Genomic DNA, 15327 nt, shown 5'->3' with positions numbered 1-15327 from the left:
GGCACACTCCGCCCCGGCCCCGCCTAACCCCGCCCCCACGCCCCACCCACCCTGTGCCCGCCACTCCTTCCTTCCCAGCCCCTTTCCCGCGCTCTTTCCAAGGGGGTGTGCCCCTTCCTCCCCGCCTCCACCCACCCGGAGGTCCGTCTGTCTCCCACGCTCCTTCCACGCGGCCCCATCCTGTCCCTTCAGCCGACTGCTTCACCCACGATGGCACTCCCAACCTCAGCGCTCCTTCCATGAGGTCCACCCGAATCCGCCCACCCGGGACCCCACGCTCCTCCTCCATGGCCCCGCCCATGTTCCTCCCTTTGCTCTGCCTGAGTCTCCGGATCCGCCTTCCTCCCAGCTCAGACTGCTCCTGGCTAGCCGGCTGCGGTGCCATCAATCACCACCCAGTCCCTGGGGCTGACACCGGAAAGGAGGAGGGGAATGACCCTAGGGACCCCACCCGCAACCACGCCCTGGTCGTCCTTCGGCTGAGTCAGCGTGGGAGACTAGCCTAGGTCTTCGATTAGGACACGCGTGGCTTGCGCTGGAACCACAGCACACGAGTCTCTGCCCAAGTGCAGCTGCCCCCGCCGCGGCGGTCTTCCGAGCCCGCGCCGCCTTGGGACCACAGAGCTACCACCCCTGGCCACTCAGGACAGGAGCGAGCATCAAGCCCCGGTGACAGCCACGGTCCGGCAGATCCGGTGTCTGGAACCACCGCTTTTGTGCTAAACCGACAGGGCGCGGCGAGAAACTGGTCTCCACGAAGGACAGTGACCCAACTCCTAGCACGCGCCTTCCACGTCCACTGAGCGGGAGTGTCCCTGATTTAAAATTAAAGCCATTCGGGAAAGCAACCACAAGATTCCAACGTTGTGCGCTATGGGCTGAAGCAACCCAAAGGAAACTGCACGGATTTCATTCACCTTTAGCCAATCCCGGCCGCATAGCTCCCCATGGCCTGTGCAGCAGACCTGGGTGACATGTTTTCCCCACCCTAGAAGGGCCTTCTTCAGAGGAAGAGCAACAGGGTCCCTTGGGCTGTTTTTCTTTTCTGGAGTCACCAGAAAGATTCTGGAGAAGTCAGGGTCACATCTGAGCCTAAATGGCTCCCTATTCTCAGCCCGGCTGACATGCTTCTTGGTAACAGCGAACACGTGTGTGCACTGGCCTACGTGTGTGGACCACCATCCTGACACTATGTCTCTGGGCAGTGCTTCAAAGGACTGGGTTGGCCAGAGAGTGGACCCAGTGAACACCCAGGTTCTGCTGAAAGCAGGAGAACCCCGCCTGAAGGGGGCGTGGTTTAGGGACGAAAGGGCGTGTATTTGGGAGTACCGGCAAGTTGAAAGAGAACAGGCACCAAGCTTTGCTGAAGCATCTCAGATGGGGTCTCCACGTAACGTTTTACAAATGCCGGTTTAAAGTTCTTGACTCTACAAAGTTTAAACAACTGGAGAGAACAGTTTTAGATAACATCGTAACGGCGAAGGTTGGTGGAATTTATGTGGGGTACAAGTAATGAAATTCTACTAGGACTAACTTTACAGGTGAGAGCGGAGGCCGGTTAATAACAGGGTCCTGCTAGTGTATTCTGACCTAGATAGGTAGATAGTGGAACCCTGGGACACCCACGCCATCGCAGCCCAGGGGCAGGCTTTGTTTGCTGTCTGTCCCCAGACAATACTTGACATTTGCTGCTGACACAGGGAGCACTTCTCCAGCCCTCAAGGTACCCCTCGGCGTCTAACAAGCTTGTAAACAAGGTCTTTCTGTGCCTTATGTCCAAGAGTCCAGAAAAAAAAATCACAGAACACTGTCCTTGCTGCCTTCTGAATCCTCCAGCAGGAACCCACCCACCCACCCACCCATTGCTACCTCCTCTTCCATAGCAGGAAGCTGGGCCCTAAGTTAAGACGGCTGAGAACTGGACAGAGCCAGAGCGGTGAGGCAGACCTAAGAAAGGGAAAATGTACAATCCCCAACTCAAAAAAAAAAAAAAAAAAAAGCTGTGGGAGGGAGTCAAGGGATGAGACTCCTGGGCTCAAGAGTCAGGGAACACCACCAGCCACAGCACAGCAATGTAAGACATGTGGTTCTGCAGAGTGCCAGCGTGTTATGGCAGCTGGCATCACAACACCCCGCTCTCTCAGATAGGAGGGTGTCATATTTTGACTTAGGTGAGCCCAGCCGGCCTTGTTTGGAGGCTGGAGGCCGTTCCCAGCTCCAAAAGTGTGCAAGTCCATACAGTGAGTGGCATGGTTCGCGCCTACCCTCGCTGGTGACATTGAAATCTAAATTCTAGGGCCTAGCCTGACTACACATGCATGTAATAATTGGGAGGTGGAGGCAGGAGGGCTGGGAGTTGAAAGTCATCCTTGGCTGTTTGTATCAAGTTTGAAGCCAGCGTTGGCTACCTGAAACACTGTCTTAAAAGAAAGAAAATCCCACCCAGTAATAGGGAGGCAGAGGCAAGCAGATCTCTGAGTTCTGGGCCAGCCAGGTCTGTAGAGCAAGTTTCAAGACAGTGAGGGCTGCAGAGTTTGACTCTGTCTCAAAACAAAACAAAAAGTGAAGAAATCAACCTACGTTCTAATGAAGTGTAGAGGCTCAGAACTGCCTCCCATTAATGAAGTGTAGAGGCTCAGAGCTGCCTCCCATTAATTTTGATGCCTCTCCCTGAGCCTCTCTACCCTTTTTAATGTCTTGCAAGGTCACAGTGAGGGTGATGAATGTAAAGGGAACCTACTAACTTCTGGAAGGTGGGGGGCAGTGTGTGAAAAGTGACACTCAGTGGAATGGGGTCCGTACCTTCACACAAAATTTTCACAGCAGTAAAAGTGTCTTAGCAGAGCAATAGAAAAGCCTTTGCCTTGAAGAATACATCAGACAAGAAGCCCCAGGGCACCTTTGAAAGTCCCAGGGGAGGCCAGGAGGTGGCGGCGCATGCCTTTAATCCCAGCACTTGGGAGGCAGAGGCAGGCAGATCTCTGTGAGTTCGAGGCCAGCCTGGTCTACAGAGTGAGCTCCAGGAAATGCACCAAAGCTACATAGAGAAACCCTGTCTCAAAAAACAAAAAACAAACAAAAAACAAAAAAATAAAAAAAGAAAGAAAGAAAGAAAGTCTGAGAGAGCCTCATCCTTCCCTCATCCACTGGACTGACAACTTGGTGTTGGCAAAGGTCTTTTCTTTTCTCTATTTAGATGGTCGCATGCAACTGATGTCATCAAACTCTGGATTCTCCTGTTTCTACCTCCAGAGCACTGGGGTTACAGGTATGTGCTTCCGTGCCCTGTGGGGTCCAGGGATTTTATATAAAGAGCTGTAAGGCATATGATACACTTCAGTTTTCTCCTTTGGTGAACATGATCAATGGCCAGCCATTGCTAATAAGCTGGCCTTGTAACTGCAACCCTTTCCACACGGCTGGGCACTGACTGACCTGTGAGCTCAACAGATTTGTTGACACTATTTAAGCCCTGGATCTCCTTCTGTGAGCACACAGTAGGCCTTGGGAAAGATCTGTCCCTACCAGCTTATGGTGTGTGTGTGTGTGTGTGTGTGTGTGTGTGTGTGTGTGTGTGTGTGTGTGTGTACATGTGGTGTGGTGTGTGTGTGTGATGTATATGTGTATGATGTATGTGTATATATATATGTGTGCATGTGTGTGTAGTACATGTGAAGGGTTTGGTATGTGTGTGTGGTGAGTGTGTCCTCTATGGTTTCATAAAGGAAAGTAAGTGTCCAGAGTCTCAACATCAGTTCTCAGGTGTATAAGATGGTGCCCAGGGGCCTAATTTTAAAGGGACTCCTGAAAAAGGAACAACAGGTAACTACAATAGCATGCATTGTTGGAGGGCCACACTGATCACAGCTAACCAGCTCAGCCACCGGGTGAGCCAGACTGGGCCCCACCCAAGGCCAGTTTGCTTTGTCTCCCTAGCATCTGTTGCTAGGCTCCCTAGCTTTGCCTTCCTCTGTGGTTTGGGCTGCAAGGTGACCACAGAAGGCAGAGGCACAGGGAAGGCAGGGCAGGGTAGCTCTCAGCCTCCCCATTAACCAGGTAGCCAGCATGAAATCATTTCTCTCCATCACAGTCCTGACACTTGTTTTTCACAGACGTGAGTCACCAGCCCCATGGATGGTGGACCACAGGGTAAATAGCTCTAATGGCTTGCACACCTAAGGTGCTCACATGGGTGTTCTTACTTTGTTTGGATCCTTAGACAATCGCCTACAAACCATAGCTGTGATTATATGTTATGATAACTGTGGTTCAGGCCATCACCCAGGCTTTGTGCGGCACCTGTTTACAAAACACTTCACACACACACACACACACACACACACACTGAGGCTCACAGGTGTTGACTGGTCCACAGATGTGTTGGAGGAAGGGAGCCAGGTTTCAACTCCAGGTCTCCACTCTAAGTCCCTGAACATCTAGCTATCATGGAACATGTCCAGCATTCTGTATAACACAGAGGTGCTCCCTGCCAGACACCCATAGGTCCTCACGTGGGAGCAGGCAGTCATCAGACTCAGTGAGCTCTTGGCTGTGTCCCTGGGCTTAACCTGGATTAGTTGTCCTGTAGGAAGCAGAGCTGAGAAAAATCCCTGGAGAAACCAGGATTGTCAATCACGCGGGCCTATTTTCTTTAAATGAAGGAAATGAATGATGCCTAGTCACCTGGAATGCCACAGTGACAAGTAATCAATCACCTTGGTGATTCTCAGCCTCCACCTGAATCTGCCCAATATCCTGAGGATTTTTTAGGCCCTAGTCCTTCCGTGAATAGAACACATCCCTACGAAAGAGTATGAGGACTTATTATCACAGGTCCTTCCTCTAGGCTCTAGCCCTGAGCTCTGTTTATCAGCCAATGGAATCCATTCTTATTGTAAAGGTCACAGGTCACAAGTTCTACTCTGTTTAAATGTATGAGAAAAGTAAACCTCAAGGTCAATCTCTGGAAGGCTATGACCCAGTCCCGGTAAAGATGGTACTGTCCGAGTTTCATTCTTCACCTCTCCCAGATTGTGGTCAGCCCCCTACCCTACCCTCCACCCCTGCCGGCCATGAGATTTGCAGGAGGTGGGGTTTCCCTACATAACCCCACCACCCATCTAAGGCCATTGGCAAGGCAGTGAACATACCAAGGTCAAGGATGGGAGGTAAATCTCCCATGAATATCAGGGGCACTACCAGTAGTACCACTGAATGGGAGAGGGGGATCATCCTACCTGCTGTCTGAAAAGAGTGGTACCCCGAGCCAGCACCCTGCTCAGGCTAAAGTGCACTTGGACTCTGAGTCACCGTCCTGACCACCTCCAGTGAGAGATGATTCTGGAACCTGAGATCTGGAAAGCAGCAGCAAGCTGGTTGCTAGTGTGCCAACCAGCTCCTGGGCTGGGCTTCAAGCAAGAGTACCTCATCCTCATCCTGTCCTGTGCCTCAGTGTCAGCTCAGCCCCTCCCCATCCGGCTGCAATGGATATCTCAGGAATGGCTTCGTGTTTTTATTGTTTGGAACAGATGGCCACTTCATACATGATAGGTGGGTGGACAGACAGACAGAAGGATGGTTCTCCTAATAAGACAGAGACTTTTCATAGGTTATCATGAACTCTTTGATTTTTCTTTTCTTTCTTTTTTTTTTTTTTTAAGCTACGATATCACTCTGAAGCCTAAGGGACTGGCCTGGAATTATGTGGCCTAGGCTGGCTTCGAACTTGTGAAAATCATCCTGCCTTAGGCATCCCAGTGCTGGGATTACACATGTGAGTTGCCATGTCCATCCAGTTCATTGGTCTTTAAGTATTTTGTATTTTTGTAGCGAGTGGAAACAGAAACTTTCAGAAGTTAGCACAGAGTAGTGGCCAGTCAGAGGTGACGCCAGGGATGGCCACGTGGGGACATGAGAACAGGGCTGAGGGACGTAATCTGGAACTCCCACATTTAATGGCTCAGAAACAAGCCAAGACAGAGAAGGGGTAGTTAAAGAGAACACAGAGGTGTCTCCTGGAAGCAAGAGAACAAAGTTGAGAAAGCCTTTAATCTGCAAGTAGGAAAACAATGATTACTGCGTTCTGTTGCTAGAGCCTGGGACTGAAGCCTGGGAGAAAGGGCGAAATCGAGGGAGGGGCTGGGGTGCAAGAGACCTGTTTATTGGTCCATGAGTTTTTTTAATTTTTTAAAGTTATTTTACGTATATGGGAATTTTGGGCTACATGTATGTCTGTGTACTACATGTGTCCCTGTTGTTTGAAGAAGCCAGAGAAGTGTGTCAGATTTCCCGGAACTGGAGTTGTGGATGGCTGTGAGCCACGATGCAGGTGCCGGGGATCAAACCCATGTCCTCTGCAAGAGCAGCCAGGGCTCTTCAGTGCTTTTGAAGGATGGGAGAGACTCGAGTCTGTTTGAAAGCTGAGAGTGAGAAAATATGGAGCTGGGGATGTGGGGAACTAGCTCAGAGGGAGACTGCCCACGGAGGAACAGTAGAGAATGGACAGGACCAGGAGCTGCCCTGTCTAGAAAGGGCCTGCTTGAACGGGATGGGAATGAAGTTAAGAGAACGGAACCCAATGGTCAGGGGGTGGGGGTGGGGTAAGAAGCTCTGCTCTTGGTTGGGGATAAGTTAGGCAAGGCTGGGGCAGGAGGTCAGAAATGGGAGCGTTGTCAGCCATCTGAACTGGCTGGCGGGGTCACACTATTGTCAGTAATTGGGAACAGCGGGGGTCAGGCCATGCCAGTACTGGGAATAGTGGGGGTCTTACCATTGCCGGTACTAGGAAGCAGAATCCTTTCTGGGGAGCCCCCATCAAGCCCGTCCAATTACATGAGGTAACTGAGGATCCCTTGGAGATAATTTTCAATCCATGTCACTCTGAGTCCACTACCACCCCCAAAGTATGAAGGAATCCAAATGTATTTTTTCAAGCCATCCTTCAGTACTGGTGACCCCGGGGATGGCCAGAGCCATGCCAGAAATGCCTCCCTTTCACTGTAGGACCCAAACAACCACTAAGCACCTCCAAGGAAAACCAGTTCTGTTGTTCATGGATACAACAAACTGCAAATATCACCCAATCCTAAAAATATTGCAACCGACACTAGTACACTCTCTATGTATTCCTCTGCCATATAGGCGCTCGCTCTCTCTCTCTCTCTCTCTCTCTCTCTCTCTCTCTCTCTCTCTCTCTCTCTCTCTCTTTCTCTCTCTCTCTCTCTCTTTCACACACACACACACACACACACACACACACACACACACACACACACACACAAAGCCCACTAGGTCAACTTGATAGCAAAGGGAAAAGTAGCTATTTTGCTCAAAGAATAGTCCATTCAAAGTGTTTTGTCGATAAGCAGTAGCATGGGAAGGCAAGCTTCTCTGCTCAGGGTTGTATTCCCTGGATAACAGAATACCCAAGGGCAGGAAGTAATTCAAAGACTTCAACGTAGATGGAATAGAAAACAGCAATTTCCAAAAAAATAAAAAATGAAAAAATAATGTTTTTCAAAGTATTGTTTAGTTTACCTTAGTGATCCTGTCTGTGAGTTTAATATTCTAGAAAACATGTAGATTATCCTTAAAAATCAGGTCTCAGAGTAAATCTTTACTACCTGAGACATGTAGAAGTCAACTCAGCTACACATGATTGGCAAGTGTCATTCTCAGAGAGGAAGCACAGGGGATGTAGACCTCATTGATAATCTGATTTTTACAGAGTATCCATAGTAACCAAGGAGATTGAAGGGTTTGAAGATGGAGTCAAAGTTTTACAAAAAATGTGAGTAACCTTCCAGCTGAAGGTCCTCACACCTGAAATAATATCCCTAAAACCTACCAAGTGAACTCCCCCAAAGGAAAACGAAGACTAAACCCACTTCAGCAGACTCCTAAGAATGCAGGCCCACACTCAAATATATAAGGGTTCCTCTTGCACTCCAGCCCTGAAATTATAGTTCAGACAGTCAAAACTACCAGACTACAGAAAACTGCCAGGTCTCCATGGACTTGTACCTTTCCGGCTCCTGCGAACTGGATGTCTGTCGAGAAGACTTAGCGCAGAGGGGAAACCCCTCAGCATTGGAGGATGACGGCTTTAGGTGAGCCTCCTGAGCCCTTGGACAGGGAACAGCATCTGGAGAGGCATGCTTGGCACAGGAGTGGAAATTCTGGAAAAACTGGAGATCAAATAGCAGCCACTCCTGACCACGTCACCTTTATGCCTGCCCAGCTCACTAGGGCAGCTGCCTTTGCATAATGCAAGGGCGTGGCCCTGAGCCCACAGGAGGGTTTCCAAATGGAGGATCTCCTCTGACCATCTTGTCTAACTGCAGCAATTTAGAGTATGAGGCACCCCTCCCTGGTCTCTGCTGCTGTAGCACATCCGTGTCGCTTGGGTGTTGGACTCTGGAGAGATCAGCATAAGTACAGAGCTCGCTTTCTTAAGGTCAACCTTACTGACATTTAGTGGTCCTATGATTTGTTTGGGGAGGCTGTCTGGTGAAGTATCCTGGCTCTCACTCAGCAAATGCTAGCAGTACCCTTCACACCAGTGCAGCAACCCAGACAGTCTCTCGAGATTGCCAGGTGGTTTCAGCTGAGAACCCCGATAGAGAGGAGAACCAAACACCCATAGAGAGAGTTACCTCCAAACACCCACAGTGAGGGAGGACATTCACTTACTGATCTACAGAGGTGCCAGGGTCTAGGCACCACCATACCGGAGACGGTGGAATGGCGAGAACGCACCATTAACGCCTGATGTTCTAGACTACATGGAATATGAAATCCAAAGCACAGCTGTTGTCAGGAAGAGACCGAAAGCCAGCACTGGGAACCCAGCAAGAGGTGGCCTAGGGTAGGGAACTGAGAGCCGAGATTTCTGAAGCCAGGTGGCCATGTGGAAGTGAAGGGTGGGATCCTGCAGGTGGGCTGGTAGAGCATCAAAGTGAGGAGGCCAAAACTTGGGGTTAGCTTCCTGGAACCTCAGGCCAGACTTGGCCAGAGAACATAGACTGAGCATTCAGTCCTGCACCCTAACAGAGAATATGGGGTGTCAAACTCCCTGGCAGAGTTTGACAGTCAGGTTTGGAAGAGAGTCGCTGCTATGACAGGAGAGGACTACACAGAACAGGGACTAGCAGGCACAGATGCTGCCAGCCTCACAGTGCACTCTGTGTGACACACACACACCCTTTTTTCCTTCTAGATAGCATCTCTGGAGTCATAGATTACACCCAGGTTAGAGAGGTCCTGCGACAAGTCCAGTGTCACTTGATCTGCTTTGGAGGTGGTTGAAAGCTTCTGTTGGCCTTTGGGGGCTCTCGGGGCGCTCTGGCCCCTTTTCAGGCAGCTGCCATTCTTTAAGCCCAGAATTCTGCCATTGCCTTGGGCTATGTCCAAAGCCAAGCTTCTGGTGTTTCGGTATCTAGACAAATGTGTTATGACTGACAATGTCTGCATACAGCGGCTGAAAGGAAATAGCGAGAAACAGCAGGCTGCCCCGGGTACAGGCTGAAACGTGAGTGTTTGGCTGCTTCCGCGACTCCCTTAGATATTGTTAGGAGGCTCTTTTTATAGTTCCTGGTGCTCAGGAACTTGAACTTTGTCCCAGAAGCCGTAAAGGGTCCACTGAAAATGTCTGAATAGAGACAGGAAAGATTCTGTCTGAGCAGAGCCGAGCGGCTACAATGCAGTTGAAAACCACCCTCCCCATTCTTTTGCAGAAAATGTCTTGGCTGAGTTATTCTTCTTGATTAAGTCGAGAGTCTGTTTGCTAAGCTTTAACCCAACCCTCCCTCTAAGCAATGATTTTATTTGAAGTTCGTTTTATATATATATATATATATATATATATATATATATATATATATATTTCAGGGATGGGATTAATAACTATTAATAATAATAACTATTAAAAATTAATAGTTTTAACGTGGGGTTTTCTCACTGAGGAGGAGTATTCTTCTTTGCACCACTCAGTGTGGTCTGTCCTCCAGGAAGATACGTCAGTGTTCTTCCTGCAGGCCCTGCATATTTTATTTATTTTTTTAATTGTTATTAGATTTATTTAGTGTGTGTATGTTTATGAGCGTTTATATGCCACTGCACATGTGGACATCTTTTGGAGTCCTGGGAGTCAGTGTTCCCCTTCCACTGTATGGATCCCAGGGATTGAACTCGGGACCTTAGGCTTCAAGGCACATTTTCCACCTGAGCCATCCTTCTCTCCCACCCGAACCTGCAGATTTCTTAATTCCTCTGTGTGCCTTTGGATCAGATCCTATACTTTTCCCCCCACGATTAAAAACAAAGTCATGATGGTAGGCCTCAGGGATGTGTGGGCCTTTCTGTTACTATACACTCTCAGGTACAATGACCTTTTAGATTAGACATAAGCAGAATCTTGAGGCCTTAAAGTTTCTTCCCTGGGGGCTGGAGAGATGGCTCAGCACTTAAGTGCATTGACTGTCCTTTTTTTAAAATTTATTTATTTTTATTTTATGTGCATTGGTGTTTTGCTGTGGGTGTCAGGTTCCCGGGAACTGGAGTTACAGACAGTTGTGAATTGCCACGTGGGTGCTGGGAACTGAACCCAGGTCTTCTGGAAGAGCAGCCAGTGCTCTTAACCACTGAGCCATCTCTCCAGCTCCACATTGGCTGTTCTTGAAGGGGACCAAAGTTTGGTTCCCAGTGCCCATTTTGGGATGCTCATAATCACAGGTAATTCCAGCTCCAGGAGATTTCGTACCATCTTCTGGCCTCTCCAGGCACCCGCATGCAGGTGCACACACACACGATTTAAAATATTTTTTAAATTAAATTTTCATCTCTTCCTTTTAGTAGTATTTCCCCAGTGGTCTGAAGAGCAGAATTCTTAGTGCCATGGTTTCAAAACTGCTGTGATCCCAACCTTCCTTCTTTAAGTAGACACTCTATGAACAAGGAGGACACGGTGGCTTTGAGCTCTAATGTCTGCATTGTAATAAGCCAAGATAAGGACTGTTAAACCTTAAATAGCATCTAAAGTTGCTGACCCAGCAGATGGGGTGTAGCATAGTCAGGAGCCTGTCAACAAGACACTCTTGCTGAAAAGAGATCTAATTGTGAAAGCAAAAGATAAATGGATGAAGCAACTTGGAGACAGAACCATCCTTAAGTCAGGGAGTCACTGTTACAGTTGAAGTTAGGATGCTACTGTGCTCTACAGAGGGGCACTGTGGACTGTAACAGAATGCATAGATCCTGGGGCTCCCATGACCTGATGGACATCTCCAGCTTTGGACAGGGTGACCTCTCTGTGTGCCTCAGTTCCCTTGTCTGTGAAATGGGAGCAATAATGGTCCTTAGTTCACAGGGTTTATGAAGACTAGATGAACCGTTGTTATAACTATGCTGAGCATAAGCAGAGTGAGACACAGTTGGTCTGTGTCATTCCAGCACAAAACAGCTGAAAGAAAATTCCGTCTGCATTCATTGGACCAGTCACAAAGGACGTGGTAGTAACCTGTGTCCCAGATAAACCTGTAGCTCATTCCTGTCCCAGTGAGACTCCTACCTGGCCCTCAGTTCATGATCCCCAGACTGGGGGAGCCATAGTACCCGCAGTACCGTGAGCTGGTGAAACACACGACTTCAGCATCAGCTGAGTCATGGCTCCAGGGTCCAGTGGACTAAGCACACGGCTTTTCTAGAGTCAGAGGCCTGAACTTTGTGCTGGTTCCTTCGGTGAGACAGCCCACTTCCTTGTTGGGCTGCAATCTTGAAATCTCTTGTACCTCACCAGCCAGATAAGGAGTGATGACTATGTTTATAAAGAATGGGGTTGGGTAACAGAAGCTCATAACTTCCCCTTTTGGGTGAAGAGACCCTCCCACAGCCGAGATGCTTGTGTGTGTGTGCATGTATGCATGTGTGTGGTGTTCCCATGTATGTTGGTGCATAAGTGTGTGTGTAAGGCCAAAGCTGACATCTGGTGTTTTCCTCTACCACTTTCCACCTCACTTACCAAGTGAGGTAGGGTCTCTCAGAGATGGAAGATGCAGCTAGTCTAGCTAACCAGCTTCCCCTGGGATCCTGCCTCCACCTCCAGAGCACAGGGAACGCAGGTGGGTCGCCACACCCACCTGGCATTTACATAAGTGCTGGAGACCTAAACTCTGGTCTTCATGCATGATGGGCAGGTATTTTATCCGCTGAACCATCTCCCCAGCCTGGCAGAGGTTTTCAAAGGGGTGGTGGTTATACAGAGACAAATCATTTCAGACTATGAAAAAAAGGAAAACATTCAACTCTTCAACTCTGATGGTCTATGATTATTAAATTGTAACGCCACACATTTTGACTCTAGTATCCTAGATCCACGGCTAACTTAAAACATATTTGTTATTATTATTGGTGTGTGTGTGTGTGTGTGTGTGTGTGTGTGTGTGTGTGTGTGTGTGTATGCACGGGTGCTTAGGCCACAGCATGCATATGGAAGTCAGAGGATAACTGTAGAGCCAGTCCCCTCCTTCATTGTGGGCTTTGGGAATGAACCCAGGTCATCAGGCTTGCTTGTAAGGCAAGCACTTTTATCCACTGAGCCTTCCCAGTGCCCAACTCTTTAAGACTGCTTTTTGTTCATTTCTAACTTTAGCATGTTCATCTCCACGAGAAATCAAAAAGGCATGGGCAGAGAGAAAACAGAAACAAGGGAGCAGGAGGCAGGTAAGAGACGTGTGCCTTGGGCTCAATAATATCAGGTAATACAACGGCAAGGAGCCCACATTAAAATGTCAAAGACGTCACAGTAAGTGCAAAAGCTCACATGCGCACTGTCGATGGGAGTGACCCACAGATAGGTGATGCGTAGCTGGTCCATACAGCGTGATCCATTCAGTCTGGGACAGGAAGGGGTTCTAGCACAAGGTCAAAGCTGTACAAACGGTGAGGACATTAGTCTGTCTGTCAAGTGTGAGTATTGTACGACTGCAGTTGCATGAGGTCCTGAGAGGTTTTTAAATTTGGTTTTGGGATGTTGGGAATCAAACCCAGGGTCTGTCTTCTGCTAAGCACAAGTCAGTGTGCTACACCACAACCTGGGTCCTATGGGTGGTCAGAGTCACAGGGACAGAGGTGGCACCGTGGGGGACAGAGGCTGGGAGAGGAGGAAATGGGAAGCTGATATTTAAGTTGTGCAAGAAGGAAATGTATATCGTTAAGATGGTAATTTTTTGTTGTGCATATTTTACCACAGTTTAAGTAATTCTATTTTTAAAAGGCGAGTGTCCTCTTTTGTTTATGTAATATCACAAAGAGAGGGAGAAGCAAGCCAGGCTAGGTTTCCCCTAGGAAATGGAAGGACAGTGGGGGTTCCGAGTGACTCCAGATGAAATCGACCACGCAAAACAAACAAATAAACAAACAAACAAACAAACAACAACAAACCTAGGGAATCTATGTGGGGAGATGATCTCAGAGAGTGTAGGCAGCCACCCCCTCTGTTTTCAAATCACCCCTACCCGCAGCTCTGGATATGTGAAATCCCCCAAAGTGGAATATCACTGGTGACTCCATGTGCGTATTCAGACCGCCACCGGGGAAACAAGAGCCAGCTGGGCCTGGTAAGCTGGTGTGGCATGTTGAGGCCTGCCAATGTAACTTGAAAAGGAGGGGCTGAAGATGGAAGACCCTTCCCTTCCTCGCTCTGTGCATGACACTGGGTTATACCGCCCGCCAGGGAGGAGACTATCAACGCTGTCTTCATTAAGCAATGGTGGGGTGGGGAGATGGCTCTCCGGGCAGGCGTGCTCACGGCACAAGTACGAGGCCTTAAGTTCAAATCCCCAGAGCATACATAAAAAGTCTGGCAAGGCTGTGGGCGGCTGTAACCATTGCACCACAGGACGTGGAGACAGGAGGATTGCTGGACCTTTCTGAACAAGCCTAGCTTCTAGTTCAGTGAGAGACACTGTCTCAAAGGAATATGCAAAGGATTGAGCAAGGAGCATACACACACACACACACACACACACACACACACACACACACACACACACGGCAATGGTATTTGTGATAGTATGTACAGTTTTTTTTTTTTTTTCGAGGCAAGGTTTCTCTGTGTAGTTTTGGAGCCTGTCCTGGAACTCACTCTGTAGACCAGGCTGGCCTCGAACTCACAGAGATATCCACCTGCTCTGCCTCCCAAGTGCTGAAATTAAAGGTGTGTGCCACCGCTGCCCGGCAGTATGTAAATTTTTTAAAGTGTTGAGTATATGCACACTATTATATTTATGAAAAAACATAAAAAAATAGGGAAAAATGGGCCCTCCGCCATCTTTGTGTTATAAGGACACAGGGAGCTTTCTTCTTTCTTTCTTTCTTTCTTTCTTTCTTTCTTTCTTTCTTTCTTTCTTTCTTTCTTTCTTTCTTTCTTTCCTTCCTTCCTTCCTTCCTTCCTTCCTTCCTTCCTTCCTTCCTTCCTTCCTTCTTTTTTAAGGAGGAGGATTAATTTTTTTTGGAAATAATTTTTTCATACAATATATTCTTTTTTAAATTTATATATTTATTATTTGATGTGCACTGATGTTTTGCCTGCATGTACGTCTGTGAGAGTGTCAGATCTTGGAGTCACAGACAGTTGCCAGTTGTCATGTGCGTGCTGGGAACTGAACCCAGGTCCACTGGAAGAACAGCCAGTGGTCTTAACCGCTGAGCTATCTCTCCAGCCCCACACAATGTATTCTCATCATGGTTTCCCCTCTGTCTCCTCCCTGATTCTCCCCACCTCCCCACCATCCAACTCCGTGCCTTCTTTCTCTCTTTAGAAAATAAACAAAAAAAAAGATCAGACCAGAAAAAAAGAAAAAGCATAAGAAATACCCCCCCCCCCGCCCCCGCCACACACACACAGCCACAAAAACAAGACCTATAAAAACACAAAATTGGAAACCATAATACGCAAGCAAAAGGCGGGGGGCAGGGGGGTGGCGGGGGAAGCCCTCACAAAGCAATGTGAGACTAAATACCTCCTAAAATACCACTGGGTTCTCTCTGAGTCGGGCATTTATTGCGGCACCCGACCTCGACAACTGTCGCTTGGATACCCAGTGAGACTCCGGTGAAGCAGGTGTCAATTGGAGAGAGCTCCTCAGTTAAGGATGGGGCCCTCCAGCACCGGGACCCTCTCTGGCTTGAACTTGTGCAGGCCCTGTGCATGCCACCACAGTCTCTGTGAGTTCATATGTGTGGGTCCTGCTGTGTCTGGAAGACCCTGTTTCCTTGGTGTCCCCTCCCCCTCCCGCTCTTCCTCAGGGTTCCCGAGGGGAAGGGTCTGAT

At 48.6% G+C, this 15327-nt stretch overlaps 1 protein-coding gene and 1 long non-coding RNA gene across 41 annotated transcripts in view; one reads left to right on the top strand and one right to left on the bottom strand.

Moving 5' to 3' along the window:
• Lrrfip1 (LRR binding FLII interacting protein 1) overlaps positions 1-15327 on the bottom strand; it is a 132310-nt gene that overhangs the window by 76364 nt on the left and 40619 nt on the right. The window contains exon 1 of one of the 40 annotated variants that reach the window (XM_076549572.1): positions 8023-8162. The exons of 38 other annotated variants lie outside the window; for them this stretch is intronic. The gene's annotated coding sequence lies outside the window, so the exon portion shown is untranslated. Of the gene's footprint in view, positions 1-8022; positions 8163-15327 lie in introns of those variants that run through there. One more of the 40 variants, XM_076549577.1, reaches the window with a different exon arrangement.
• LOC143268265 (uncharacterized) lies at positions 14-14864 on the top strand. Its single transcript, XR_013043977.1, has 3 exons — positions 14-1483; positions 3197-3268; positions 12647-14864. It is a non-coding gene; the product is annotated as an uncharacterized LOC143268265 (long non-coding RNA).

The sequence above is a fragment of the Peromyscus maniculatus genome, chromosome 13 (genome assembly GCF_049852395.1).
Source record: "Peromyscus maniculatus bairdii isolate BWxNUB_F1_BW_parent chromosome 13, HU_Pman_BW_mat_3.1, whole genome shotgun sequence".
Taxonomy (NCBI): Eukaryota; Metazoa; Chordata; class Mammalia; order Rodentia; family Cricetidae; genus Peromyscus; species Peromyscus maniculatus.
This window is presented reverse-complemented; position numbering and strand designations above follow the sequence as displayed.